This window comes from Barbus barbus (genome assembly GCF_936440315.1).
Source record: "Barbus barbus genome assembly, chromosome: 23".
In the NCBI taxonomy this organism is placed as follows: domain Eukaryota; kingdom Metazoa; phylum Chordata; class Actinopteri; order Cypriniformes; family Cyprinidae; genus Barbus; species Barbus barbus.
In genome coordinates, this window is record NC_136751.1 from 17,365,260 (window position 1) to 17,380,897 (window position 15,638).

Consider the following 15,638-nt stretch of genomic DNA (forward strand, 5'->3'; position numbering starts at 1 on the left):
TACTTTACATATACATAATCTATATACATACACTGCCCTACAAAAGTTTGGAACCACCCCTGGCAAAGTGTGGTTTTGGATGATATCAACATAAACCCTTATAATTTTTTGGTGCAAATACATTAAAGTAACTTGGCATTATCATTGAAGACCAGTAATAAAACATAATAATGGCAATATATACATGTCAAATTCAGACATGCCCCTTTGCCAGCTGTGATGCCTGGTTACTGGTTTAAACTTGGCCCAGGATTTTAAAAGAGTTTTGGGTCAGCACACCTTAATACTGTAGCTTCAACAATTGATTGCCAATTCAAAGTCAATGTTTGAATAAACTGACAGCTCGGATGCCCAGATTATGCAGAGCTGTAATAGCTGCTAATGGTGGATATTTTGATGAATCAAAGTTTTTTCTATGTATAAACTGTTTATGTAATACAGTATGTTTTCGTAGTTTGTGTTGTCCCTTATCAGTTCAAAATTATCACAAATTAAAAAGGATTCATGCCAATATTATCTGAAACCCCACTTTTCTAGGGCGTTTCCAAACTTTTGGAGGGCAGTGTATACTTTATCCATGAGCTTTTTTTAAATCATGTTAAAATGCAATCAATCAAATATAATTCATTAGGTTTCTGGGGAATGTTTATTTGTACATTTTTATATCTCTCAATGACCATTGAATGTTTTGCCCCAAAATAAAAACTACAGTGCTTTGATCATAAATCTAAGCATTTAAATACCATCTTACTAAGGCATATTGTTGCGACATAAAGAGTGACAAATTATGTTTATATGCATTTTATTGTAAGTGTTAGCACTGCCAAACGATTAATCACGATTAATCACATCCAAAATAAGTTTTTATTTACATAATACACTCACCTAAAGGATTATTAGGAACACCATACTAATACTGTGTTTGACCCCCTTTCGCCTTCAGAACTGCCTTAATTATACGTGGCATTGATTCAACAAGGTGCTGAAAGCATTCTTTAGAAATGTTGGCCCATATTGATAGGATAGCATCTTGCAGTTGATGGAGATTTGTGGGATGCACATCCAGGGCACGAAGCTCCCATTCCACCACATCCCAAAGATGCTCTATTGGGTTGAGATCTGGTGACTGTGGGGGCCATTTTAGTACAGTGAACTCATTGTCATGTTCAAGAAACCAATTTGAAGTGATTCGAGCTTTGTGACATGGTGCATTATCCTGCTGAAAGTAGCCATCAGAGGATGGGTACATGGTGGTCATAAAGGGATGGACATGGTCAGAAACAATGCTCAGGTAGGCCGTGGCATTTAAACGATGCCCAATTGGCACTAAGGGGCCTAAAGTGTGCCAAGAAAACATCCCCCACACCATTACACCACCACCACCAGCCTGCACAGTGGTAACAAGGCATGATGGATCCATGTTCTCGTTCTGTTTACGCCAAATTCTGACTCTACCATCTGAATGTCTCAACAGAAATCGAGACTCATCAGACCAGGCAACATTTTTCCAGTCTTCAACCGTCCAATTTTGGTGAGTTCGTGCAAATTGTAGCCTCTTTTTCCTATTTGTAGTGGAGATGAGTGGTACCCGGTGGGGTCTTCTGCTGTTGTAGCCCATCCGCCTCAAGGTTGTGCGTGTTGTGGCTTCACAAATGCTTTGCTGCATACCTCGGTTGTAACGAGTGGTTATTTCAGTCAAAGTTGCTCTTCTATCAGCTTGAATCAGTCGGCCCATTCTCCTCTGACCTCTAGCATCAACAAGGCATTTTCGCCCACAGGACTGCCGCATACTGGATGTTTTTCCCTTTTCACACCATTCTTTGTAAACCCTAGAAATGGTTGTGCGTGAAAATCCCAGTAACCGAGCAGATTGTGAAATACTCAGACCGGCCTTTCTGGCACCAACAACCATGCCACGCTCAAAATTGCTTAAATCACCTTTCTTTCCCATTCTGACATTCAGTTTGGAGTTCAGGAGATTGTCTTGACCAGGACCACACCCCTAAATGCATTGAAGCAACTGCCATGTGATTGGTTGATTAGATAATTGCATTAATGAGAAATTGAACAGGTGTTCCTAATAATCCTTTAGGTGAGTGTATATGTGTATACTGTGTATATTTATTATGTGTATATATATATATATATATATATATATATATATATATATATATATATATATATATATATATATATATATATATATATATATATATATACATAAATACAAACACATGCATGTATATATATATATATATATATATATTTATGTTGTTTATATGTTAAATATATATAATATAAAATATAACAATATAAATGTATGCATGTAAATATGTGTGTGTATTTATATATACATAATAAATATACATAGTACACATACATACAGTATATTATGTAAAATACAAAAACCTTTTATTTTGGATGCGATTAATCGCGATTAATCGTTTGTCAGCACTAGTAAGTGTATGTTGTGAAGATCTCATTGAATTACATTGCAGAAATTTTTCATCTTTTATCTTTAGTCATATAAATATAAACTGTACCAAACTGCATATTTTGCCCTCAGTTTAAATAGTTAAAAAAAAAGATAAAAAAAAAGGTTTGTGTTTGGATTATTGTACAGTTGGAAGATCCAAACATGGCCCATTATAAGATTTCTAACAGTCAGTCACTTATTTATTTTTTATCTGTTGTTATTTGATAGAATCCATGACGCCATGTGTCTAAACAAGATGTCCAGGACCTCCAGCATATATAAATATAAGCCCACAACACCAAAAATACAGTAGTAAATTTCTTTGTACACATGGTGTACTTTTTATCCCTGTGTTCACCAAACCCATCTTGAGTGTTTGGTGCTAAAAAGCTAATTTTTGGTTTCACCTGACCATAGAAGCCAGTCCCATTTGAAGTTCCAGTCGTGTCTGATAACTGAATATGCTGGAGTTTGTTTTTGGATGAGCTAGGATAATTTTTCTTGAAACACTCCCAAACAACATGTGGTGATGTAGATGTCTGACCCCGAGACTCAACTATTTTCTGCAATTCTCCAGCTGTGGTCCTTGGAGAGTCTTTAGCCACTCAAACTCTCCGTTTCGTAACATTTTATGTTGATTGGAAATTCTTAATTATTGCCCTGATGGTGGAAATGGGAATTTTCACTGCTCTAGCTCTTTTCTTAAAGCCACTTCACTAATTTGTGAAGCTCAATTATCTTTTGCTGCACGTAAGAAATATATTCTTTGTTTTTTCTCATTGTGATGGATGATTAAGGGAATTTGGGCTTTGTTTTCCCTCCTATTTATATTTCTGTGAAACAGGAAGCCATTGCTGGATAATGTCATGTTCATAATCACCCTGGAGCGCTCAAAATTGTGAATATGAATGGGAATATACTTCAGAGATATTTTACTCATAAGAATTTCTAGGGGTGCCAATAATTGTGTCCAACGTGTATTTGAGAAAAACAAAGATTTCATAATGATATTTCCCCCCCATTTTAAATTCTTATTATTAGGTTAGATTTTTGTGAAGTTTTTTAATAAAAGATCAAAAGGATTAACAGTAGAGATTAATTTCCACAGCCTTCTTTGATCATATTTACCAAGGTTGACGATATTTTTGACCATGACTGTAGATATATACCAAGGTTGACGATATTTTTGGCCATGACTGTATATATACATATATATATATTAGTCTAAAGGTGCATTCAACTTTTCCATTTAAAACCAACTGCTTCTCAAGTAAATTCATCTTGTTTTATGATTTTAAGGTATTTTTACTTGGAAAAAAAAATGTTTATGCTGAAAATAAGAAAAAGATTTTGCCAATGAGAGTATAATATTAATTTATTTTTTTTGTTCTAAGGATGCTTAGATATGAAAAAAGGTATCTGCACTAGTGACACTCAAGAGTGAGATAATATGTGACATTTAAACACTCAAATATTTTCAATTATTTAAAGGTGCTTTAAGTATGACAAAGCTACTTAGAGCAAAAGTCTGAGCAGACCATATACTGAAGTGTGCTGAAAGAACAAAAGAGCCACAGGTGCAAGCTCGATTTACACCTTGACCTGGTTTGTCAGCTTGTCTGCTGAATTTGTGCCACTGCAAAGTGAAGTGTCAAAAGCAGCAAATCTGGGTTGACGAGAGGGAGATTAAGGGCCACAGGTCGGAGAACAAGCACAAAACTCTTCAGACATTTAGAAAATTCTCTTAAATACAAAGTTATTTCACACACTTTGCAGTTCCTTTTATTTTAACCTATTGTAAAATGAATATCTTATGGCTAAATGGGCTTGGATTGTAATCGGATATGTTAAGTATGCATGCTTTGTGTATGCACATCATTATTTGTTGCTCTTCGGGTCTGTGAACCTGAGCGAGGTCTTACTGCAGTGCAGCTGTTAAAAGACGATTTCACTCTTTAGTCCTGACTTTGTGTGTTTATTTTGTGTGTGTGTGTGTAGACATAAATGCACCTGGGGGTGTCCATGCTTGCAAACCTTCTGAAAACCTCAAAGCTGTTCTGGCTGAGACACAGAATACCTGCATCATTGTCACTTCAGCACCTTAGGCAGGCATGAGGCAGTGGATGGGGAGAATAAGTTATTTGTCAGAATGGGGCAAGTTGAAACTACAACCCCATTTGTTCCACTAGAGCAAGTTATGGATCTAGTTAATGAGAAGAGACAAGGTCTTACACATTTTTCAAGTACCCTCATATTCAAATGCATACATTGACCTGGCTGTTCTCTCTCTCTCTCTCTCTCTCTCTCTCTCTCTCTCACACACACACACACACACACACACACACACACACACACAAATGGGCAAAATACTTGCTGTAATGCAGTCATGTGGAAAGTGAGAGGGAGAAGCTTTGTCATCTGTCTGCATTACTGTATTAATGTAGATAGGAAACAGTCAAGTGAAAGGGTGAGTATCGCAATGCCTCTGACACATAAAAGAACAATGATCATTCACCATAAAGTTCCTGGGAGTTATGATGTGTCAAGAAGCAAGACTTTCTTTTGACAGCCTCTGTCTCGTGAAATATGATCCTGTATCTGAGGAAGCTATGAAACTGTCCAGAATATAAAATCTGGCACTAGTTTGTAAAACCCAAAGTCTTTCAAACTGACAAATGACCAGGCCCAGTCAGAATTTATGTTTTAGCATTGCATTTTTGTGGAAAAATATGCTAAATTAATATAAGTATGGAAAATGTATTAAATGGAGTACTACATAAAGTAAGCTATACATTATATAGGCCAGAAGATTTGCACTTATAATCAAAATGTTCAAAAGGGTATTTGCTATACTAATTTACTACATTATATAAACCATATTCACATTTAGCCAGTTGCAAATGCTTATTAAATAGTTAATATTAGTAAATAAAATGGTAAATAAAAGCTTATTAATAGTAAATAATTAATAAAAGTGTCCTAAACAGATTTGTTTTAAATTTATCTTATACATATCTTTGTGAAAAAGAAGTGCACTTCATTTTATTGAATGTGTACTTGTAGTGTACTTCAGACCTTAAAAGTATACTTTTAAAAACCTGCACTTTGCAGACAATATAACGTTAATGAAAATAACCTTTAAAAACAATAACAATATTTCTTAACATATCTAAGTATGCTTTTAAAAAGTGCACTTTGTAATAATATCAAATTAAAAGTTTTACTATTTTTAGTCAGTTAAGTATATTTCAAATCATTATGCTGTAATAATCATTTGTTGTGCTTTAGAGAAATACACTTATTTTGTTATCTAACATACTAAAACACGTAAAGTAGTTGATCACAATTTTAACTGTAGTGTGTTATTCAATACAAAACACTCTAAACTGCATTTAAAGGAACACTCCACTTTTTTTGAAAATAGGCTCATTTTCCAACTCCCCAAGAGTTAAACAGTTGAGTTTTACCATTTTCGAATCCATTCAGCCGATCTCCGGGTCTGGCGGTAGCACTTTTAGCATAGCTTAGCATAGATCATTGAATCTGATTAGACCGTTAGCATCTCGCTCAAAAATGACCAAAGAGTCAGACTACAATGACTACAGAAGACTCAAGTTTTAAATAGGAAAAATAAAGAAACTCTGGTCATTTTTGAGTGAGATGCTAAAGGTCTAATCCGATTTTTTATTAATCCGATACACTTTATTTTAGGTCCAATTCTCGCTATTAACAAACCATTAACTATGAACTTACCATTGCTTGACCTTTGGTAAAATTATGCCATAATGCACAGCATAATCAAATTAGTCAAAAATATGTACTAAAGAAACTCACACAGGGCAGATAATGTGTAGAGTTTTGTGAAGATTTTGTGTGGACCTGCAAGTGACATATTCTCATCTCAGGTAGCATTAGAAACTCACTGCACCCGACTGATAATGATCTGTTTATGTTTAGGGTTACGTGTATTTCACAGCAGTCCTGGTGCTGCAGATTAAGACTGCATTGCAGTATGATATTGGATGGCTTAAAAAAAAATGTGTTGTTTTTTTTGTGCATCATATATTCAAATGCTGGTCATTAGCAGCCTGCAATCCTGGTCCTTTTTCACCATCAGGCTTTGGCAGCTGTTCTCAGATCAGTTCAGTCACCTGTCAGCTCTATCGCTTTGACATGAACACATCTGTCTCGCCTCAGCCAAACCTAATTGCTGGCCTTTACAACACCGGTGATTGCCCGCCTGGTGTACTCTCATTGCCATCCCTGGCCATCAAAATCACCCTCAGTTTGAATCAAAATGAGCCTTGCCTACATATTCATAACGCTGCCTCGCCTAACTCTGCATAATTTAAGGGAAATACATCCTAACTTGGCTGCATGTGGAATTTCGTGGAAGAAAAATGTCTATTTTGGCCTGCATCATAAGTGTTCGTTTTGGCAACGTGTGTGTTTTTAGGCATGGTGGAAGAACATCGTTTTCATACAGAGAATCTACTGTGACAGATTAAAATGTGTTTTAGCCAAATGATATTCATGTTTGATGTGCATTGTGAGTCTTCAGAGTGATCAGAGTGAGACGCATGAGAACTGAGGGTTCAGTCGGCATCATAATGTTCATTATGCCAGTGATAACAAAAGCATGACAGCTGCAGTTTTCCATTTTCTGGCTCAAAAGATGGAAAAGTCCAACGTCTCTGTGAATTCATAATTACGGTCTCTTTCTTTTGAAAATAAATGTGGTAATAAAACTGTATATCTGTCTTTGTTGACAAAATAACAACACATGGCATTTGTGTTTTTTTTGTTTTTTATTTCGAATTTGTGGTAAATTTGTATAAATTTTGGGTCCCACTTTATATTATGGCCTTAACTTCTACTTACATTTAAATTAATAATTTGATACAATGCACTTATTGTGTACATACATGTTTTTACATTGTACCTATAAATACCTATATGTAATTACATCTGTAATTAATTTCTGTAATTACATTTAAAATTACACTGTTAACCCATCACTTACACCTAAACCTACCCTTAAACCTTACCCGTATCCCACCTCAATAGCAGCAAAAGTGTTTTGCAATACAATATGAACACAATAAGTACATTCTACTTATTTTTTGATGTAAGTACATAGTAGTTAAGGCCACTTAATATAAAGTGTGACTAAATTTTGTACATTTAACATATAGTACCCAAGTAAAGGTTTGGTTCAGGTAGACTTTCCTGCTTAGTTTTTTTTTTTTTTTTCTCAAAATCGTCCGAATTCAAATTAAATGGTCATACTTTTGTTTTCTCATTTTTCTCATATTTATGTTTTCTCATGATGTTGTTTTGGTAACACAATTGAAATTTTTGGTAACAAGCTGACAAGTTAGTTTACCAATGAAAATTCAGCCATTTACTCACCCTCAACACAAAAGAAAGTATTTTATATGTCTAAATATAAATGTGTCTGTTTATTTATCCACACAGTGAAAGCCAGTGGTGTTCGATTCGGAAAAACAAAAAAAATCTTCAGAATATCTTATTTTCAAGTTCCACAGAAAAAAGTTATTAAGTCCATTACCACAACAGAAAAAAAAGTAATTGCGACTTTTTATTTCACAGTTTGGAGTTTATCTCACGATTGTGAATTTATTCTCTGAATTATTATTTTAAATCTGGCAATTCTAATTTTTGCTTCCACTGCAAAATAAAAAAAGGTAATTGCAACTTTTTTCACAATTGAGATTTTATTTTTTTTACAATAGCAAGTTTATATTTCAGGATTCAAATTTTCTTCTCAGAAATGTGAATTTGTCTCGCAATTGAGAATTACCCTGTTTTTTCTTAGAATAGTGAGTATATCGCTCACAAATCTGCGTTTAAATATCTTGCAATTCTGAGTTTATATCTCACAATGCTGACCTTATTTTTCTTTCAGAATTGTGGAAAATAAACTCAGAATTGTTTTCTTTACACACTCAGGCTATACAGACATGATCAAAGCCATATATTGTGTAAATAGAAAATTCCCATCATTGCATAATGTATCGTTGCTATAAAGGTATAAAAAGCACTTCAGTGTAGTGTTGCTCTGACACTGTGGCAGTGAAAAGGCTAGATCTTTACTATCTGTCAGCCATGAAATGCTTAATGAAGGATCAAGAGTTATGCAGGGAGAAGTGGGACAGTGTGTATGGGAGTTGCTTTTACACATTTTCCACAAGTCTGCCATCTGACTGGCATGTCTGAGCACATTCTGTGGAAAAAACGGTGTGTGTGTGTGTGTGTGTGGGGTGGGGGGGGGGATGGGTTATAAGACGGTACATTGTTGAGAGGATTACTGTCATATACATTTTAATATATTTCTCAAATATGTTAAATGCAGGCTATCCACACTGTGCTGCTTCGTTCACAAAACTGTCCATATGGGACAAAATAAGGCTCTGGCCATCAGTGCTGAAATAGATGAGCATATAAGAAAGACTGGGGCATTGTTCAAGGATGAGTTGTGTCTGTAAGGGGAAGGAATGCTATAAATCTCTCTGGTAATGTTCCGGTAAACGTCTAGAGTCATCTCAACAGAGCAGTGGAGGAGATGCCTTTTGTGTTTTAATCCAGCAAAACACCATTCATTATAGGAAAGGCAGTGAGACTTAATTCATCTTAGCTTAATTTAAAACCATAATCGTTACTTCAACAAACACATGTATAGCCATACTACTATTCCAGGACTCCATGAAACGAGAGAGAGAGAGAGAGAGAAAGAGAGAAGTGTCAAGCAATACAATACAGCTGATAATTAGTGGAAATAAAGATCAAAAACATGAAAGAAAATTCAAAGAACAAAGAGCTGTCAAATATAAAAGCATTACTAATAAATAACACGCATGTCAAAATAATATTTAAGAATGTTAATTAAGTTCATTTTATATTAATTATATTCATGACAGACTTTAATGTCCACTGATGTTTTGATGAAATAATAATTTCACTTGCTTTTATAAGAAGCCTTATTAATATAGCAACTGTAGATGTGGGTTAAATGGATTAAATTACAAATCTTATATAAATAAATTGTTACCTAAAGTGTTACTTTGATTTAAAAATCTCAGTATTGTGCATAAAACATGAATAAATAATACTTGTATGGTAGGCTACGTCGTAAAAAAAACAAAAAAAACAGTCTGCTTGGAAAAAAGCCCAAGCATTTAGTTCAAAACATACTTTATGAATTACAGTACTGGTGGATAGGTTAATACATGCTCTATTGCTGTAGACAAACTGACTTGCAGGTCTAATCAAATAGTCAGATGAGAGATCAGGTCAAAAAGCACATTTGACACTAATAATGCTCTCAAAAGGTACACAAATATGAAATTCTAATGCATTCACATGAATAATTAAACCATACAAAAACAATGCTACAGACTAAATAAATGAACTCCATGATGCATTATTCATACTTGTGATGGCTAAATTGGACTTTATTGTGGGTCACAGAGCTTATTGTGAAAAAACAACTACAGCTTTGTCCCCTTTGCTATTCTTACTCATTTTCTCCAATGGTCTTCTAACACAAGCACTGCGATCATGGAAGAAAATCCAAATGAAGAAAGAAGTGAATAAAACTGCTGGGTCTCATTGTGCGAGCATCTCCCATTTTCATTCCAAGAGTGCAGTAACTAAGCATCCTCCAAAGCTCACAGAAAGCATCTGATTTGTGCCCTGCGTCTCGTTTCCACAGCCAACTCCTCGCTTCTGTCAATCAAACACGCTCACACACACACAAAACGATCGCACATAATATATTCAAATCAAGAAACAACTAATGTTGACAAAGGACCTCCAGTGACACCGCAAAAAGGCTCAATCAGGGAGCTCAGCACTGCGGCAATGACAGTTTTGTATGGGCGACAGCTGGTTTTGTCGAGCCGACTGAGAACAAACCCAGTTGTGCTGAGAGCGTGTCAAAAAAGACCCCGGAGATGTCTGAATTTTGGAATGACGGAATGCTTCTATGCTGTCCATTCAGCACGGCCGGATGGATTTTCCCAACCCAGTAGTTCTCACGCTTAGTGCTGCATCTCAAATAAACCTCCTATGGATTCCCAACTTCAGAGAGGAGGCCAAGGAGGGGTTATTGAGAGTGGGGGTTTTGGGTCATGTGTAAAAAGGCGTTTTATAGAGATGCTGATTTCTCATTCAGCCCAGTCCGAGGGGGTACAGAGGCCCAGGAAGGAATGCAAAGCTGCGCAAAGTGAAAGAGGGAGCGCGGATGATCCAAGCTCTCTTGTAGAAGTTATACCGCATGATATATTTAAGTGTTGAGAAGCAGCTCCCCACTGGGAATGGACGACCTTTGAACCCTGCCTGTGAAAACCAGCAATCTTCTGCAAAAGCACTCAGAGTTCAAGGTGGCTTCTTCTCACCTGCAGACAGACAGAAACAGAGAGTGAGAGAAGGGAGGAGGAGTGTTTATCGCAAGCCCTGCTCTTCTTTTGCAGCCAGGCGAATATATACATGTATAAGTCCCGCTTGATAACGGCGAGATGTGGATTTGCCAGATTGTAATCTCTTTCATTCAGGAATACCATTGAAAAGGCACACAGAACTCCAGCCCTCCATTTTTCTTCAGCTTACTTCCCTTTCTCCTTTTGTTCTGTGGTACATCAAGCCGTAGACATTACAGAGCATGAAGATGAGCGTGACAAAGAGCTGTCATCCATGATAACGATCGTAAACACAAAACCATCCGCTGTGAAACAGGTTACAGCATAAACAAATGCGTTTCCTCCTTCCTTAATCCCTATTTAGCTTTGTAAACATTTGAAACATTCTAGTGAAAGTGAATAAACATATTTCTCTTCAACTTTTAGGTGCTATTTAAGGTGGCTAGCCAAAAAATTACCAAATAGGTATAGATTTATCAAACACAGTCTGTTGTCTGACTGATGCATGCTACTTACAATAGTAGAGATCACTTCTGCTATATAGCAAAAACTAATTTGAATGGCTAATATCACTCAACTTCCGGGAATGTACATATGTTTAGAGGAATCAACTTTTGGATATATCAAGTTTGACAGGTTAGTGGCATCAAATTTTTGATATTCAGTGTTTTGTTTGACTCCAAACAGAAATATTGTGAATATGATTGCATTTTATAATAGATTGATTATTCTACTTATTTAAATAACAGTTTTCTATTTTAATATGTGTTAAAATGTAATTTATTCTTGTGATGGCAAAGCTACATTTTAGTAGCCTTTACTCCAGTCATCTAATATGCTGGTTTTGCACATTCTTATTAATTACCTTAATAATCCCTCTTCCTTTTTTACGCTTTTTGTAGCCATCTACTGTTGTCTGCCATCGTGATATAATTTATTTCAGATAGCTCCACCTCTAAATGGCACATAAAAACAAAACAAATTGCATTTAGCTGCATCACATGTAACCCAAATGGTCTCTTCCTGTCTAATTGGGCGGTTCTTGGCCAGATTAATGTGGACCAGATTTCTAACGTTTAATCAAAGGCCTGGCTATAGTTTCATTTGGATTTCTGTTTCCTTTGCCTCTACTCCTTCTATCACTGTCACTCTTGTCCTATTCCCAGTCTTTCCCCCCACATATGGCCAGTTTCATCCTCAATCTGAATTTGCTAAAAGTTCGAATTATGCATGGACACTGGCGGACTTACCGTTAATTCACTTTTCCAGCTGACGTGACTGTTAAGCAGATGTTGAAAATGTGGAAAATAATCCCCAGTGGAAAGAGGCCAAAAAAAACAATTGGTTTTCCACAATATGAGAGGACGAACACATGGCCATCAAACTGCACATGTGGGTGTATGAGAGTGTTTGCGCGTGTGTGTGCATGTGTTTACCTCACCGAAGCTCTGTTTATAGGGGCATCCGCAATGATTCTGCTCACATTGTACTTCACAATACACAAAGACTTTTATTAGACTTGATGAATCTTGGTTTCTGGATATTTTAAGCATAATGTCTTCTTAAAGAAATAGTTCACCCAAAAAATGAAAATTCTGATATCATTTAATCACCCTCAAGAGTCTATTTCTTCTGTTGAGCACAAAACAAGCTATTTTGAAGAATGGATGGAAAGTCAAAAGCTACCATTAACTGTTACCATTAACTACCAACATTTTTCAAAATCTCTTCATTTGTGTTCAACAGAAGAAAGAACAAGTAAAGGATGAGTATATGATGACAGAATTGTTATTTTTGGGTGAACTATCTGTTTAATGCACATAAATCTTAAATAAATCAACTGTAAGGCATATCATATTTAAAGATGACGTGTGTTAAAATACTTTTTCCTATCCCAGCTTAACCCGGTGGAACAGAAGACCTATAACCTATAAGAAAAGCTTCTTAATTCCTGTACTTTCATAGTATGTACAAAATTTTATTAAGAACTTATACTACCATTCAAAAGTTTCTACTTTCAATTCATCAAAGATTACTGAAAAAGTATCATGTTTCTACAAAAAATATTGAGCAGCACAAATGTTTTCAGCATTGATAATAATAAGAAATGTTTCTTTAGCACCGAATCAGCATATTAGAATGATTTCTCAAAGATCCTACAGTATCACATGCATAAACAGTTATTTAAATCGTAATAATTTTTTGATTTTAATAGTACTGTATTTTGGTCAAATAATTGCAGCCTTGGTGAGCCTAAGGGACCTCTTTTAAAAAACATTAAAAAGTCAAATAAAATATACACACTACTGTATATCCACTATGGTCCACAGACTCATATTGTTTAACCCATGATGTATAAACTTGTGTAAACTTTTTCAAGTTTATGACTCTTCAGCTCATGTAGCCTTAAAAAAAGTATAACACTGCAGAAAGCTCAACAAAGCAACATTGCTCAACCAATGCCGTGAGTTTTAGTGCGGGGCTATCTTTTTTCCAGCAAATGACAGATGAGGAGTCATCTGGAAACCTATTTGAAAACAATCATTATTTTTATTGTTTGCTGATATTAAAATGATACATTTCAGCTTTAACTCTCTAATATTACTATTCAGAAACTTATTTTGCCACAAACAGGGCACCACTTTTAGGCTGAGTTTTGGAGAATGGGAGAGACAAGGCACAAGAGAATGACTGACAGCCATTGGAAACATTTCGGTTTCCTTGGTTACAATGGGGTCAGTCCGAGCTGTATGTACAGCCTCACATTAAAGATTCTCTTTATTCTCTCTCCTTTCATGTGGCCACCCCCACGTTTCCTTCACCCCTTCTGCTTTTTTTTCATGGTGCCACCATTAGACGGTTGTCTAATAAAGGTTAGCGTTTTTATCCCGCCCTCTCTTTTCAAAGATCACATGTCCATTTACCTAATCCATATGCTTCATTCTCACCAAAGATCACAGCAAAAAAGACAGAAAGAGAGCGAACTTATGTGTTTCTAACTGAAATGATTTTCAAATATTTGTGGTTGTGCATCAAGGGAGCACTTAGTATTTGATAAAAGACAAAGGAACTGTTACTGTGAGACACTTAGATGGATTCAACCGTAACTCGTAGAAGAAGAAATTTGGGCTTTGGAAAACCTTAATGAGCAGATGTGCTTCTTATTTACAATGTGGCAGGCAGCGGTGCGCTGAGAGCTTTGTGTCTAGTCTGCTAATGTGTGAGAGTGGATGCACAGTCACATACTCTTCGGGACCGTGGGGAGGCAAATCGCTAGATTCGCTGACGGGAGGGCAGAAGGAGAGTGCCCAAGCTAAAATAAATCAGCCTGCCAATTAGGTACCGGCTGATTTAGCTTTGATGTGGCGTCCGTGCCTAAGAGCCCTTCATACCGCAGCACCTGGGTCTAAAGAGTAACCGAGGGACTGTGGACTCGATCCAGAGCCTATCATCGACTAGGCCTTATTGTTCCCCATCTGACCTTCCCATCAATTCAGAGACGAGTAAAAGGAATTAAAATTGTAAGGAGAGGAGAGGGAGCTGAGATGCCAGAGAGCTCCTAATGAGCATGCTGAATACAGCAGCGCTAGGCAACTAGCAAGCCCAAAACACAAGAACGGAAGCAGGCCTCGAGTCCTGGCCTGTTACAATAGGCCTCTAATTGAGCTCCCAGTACTTTTGGGCTAGGCTTATATGCAGTACTGTGTACACATGACAAGCCAAGTGTGAGAAACTATATTACTCTAAGAGTCTTAAGACTTGGAGAGAGCTCTTGTGCTTCCTCTGGACATTCCTTCATTGAGTAGCAACAATTGGCCATGAAGCATTTGTTTCATTCATTCATTCATTCATTCATTCATTCATTCATTCATTCACTCACTCACTCACTCATTATTTAGTTTGTTTCTGTTGTCATCATCTTTTGGGCCTTTTGATATTTCAAAAATTGAATACATGACAGATAAAAGGGGGAAGTCGTGGCCTAATGGTTAGAGAGTCGGACTCGTAATCGAAAGGTTGCGAGTTCGAGCCCCCGGCCGGCAGGAATTGTAGGTGGGGGGAGGGAATGTCCAGCGCTCTCTCCACCCTCAATACCACGACTGAGGTGCCCTTGAGCAAGGCACCGAACCCCCAATTGCTCCCCGGGCGCCGCAGCATGGCTGCCCACTGCTCCGGGTGTGTGTTCACGGTGTGTGTGTGTGTGCATTTGTTCACTACTCACTGTTGTGTGTGTGCACTTGGATGGGTTAAACGCAGAGCACCAATTTCGAGTATGGGTCACCATACTTGACAATACGTCACGACTTTAAATTAATTATCATTATAGAGCATAAAGGGAAGACCAGGGGTTGTTGTCACACTATTCCAGTGAATTTCTTTGCTTTTTATTCCAGTCAATATTTGCAAAATGTTAAATATCTAAAAATGTAAAGGTAACATACAACTACCTTTTAAAAGACTGGGGTCAGTAAGTTTTTATTTTTAAGAATGTAATAAAGTTGCAGCCTTAAAAAGTTGCAGCTATATTGTGATTAGCATGCAGCTACATTTATGTGTAAATGTCATTAATCGATCTATCTGTAATTGATGTCTGTAATCTATAATCTATAATTAATGACAAACATTATTGACAAAAATAATATGTATCTGAAACATCTACTGAGTTTTCACAGAATAGATTTAAATTGATTTAAGCAAAATTAAGACTTTATTTTTCTTCA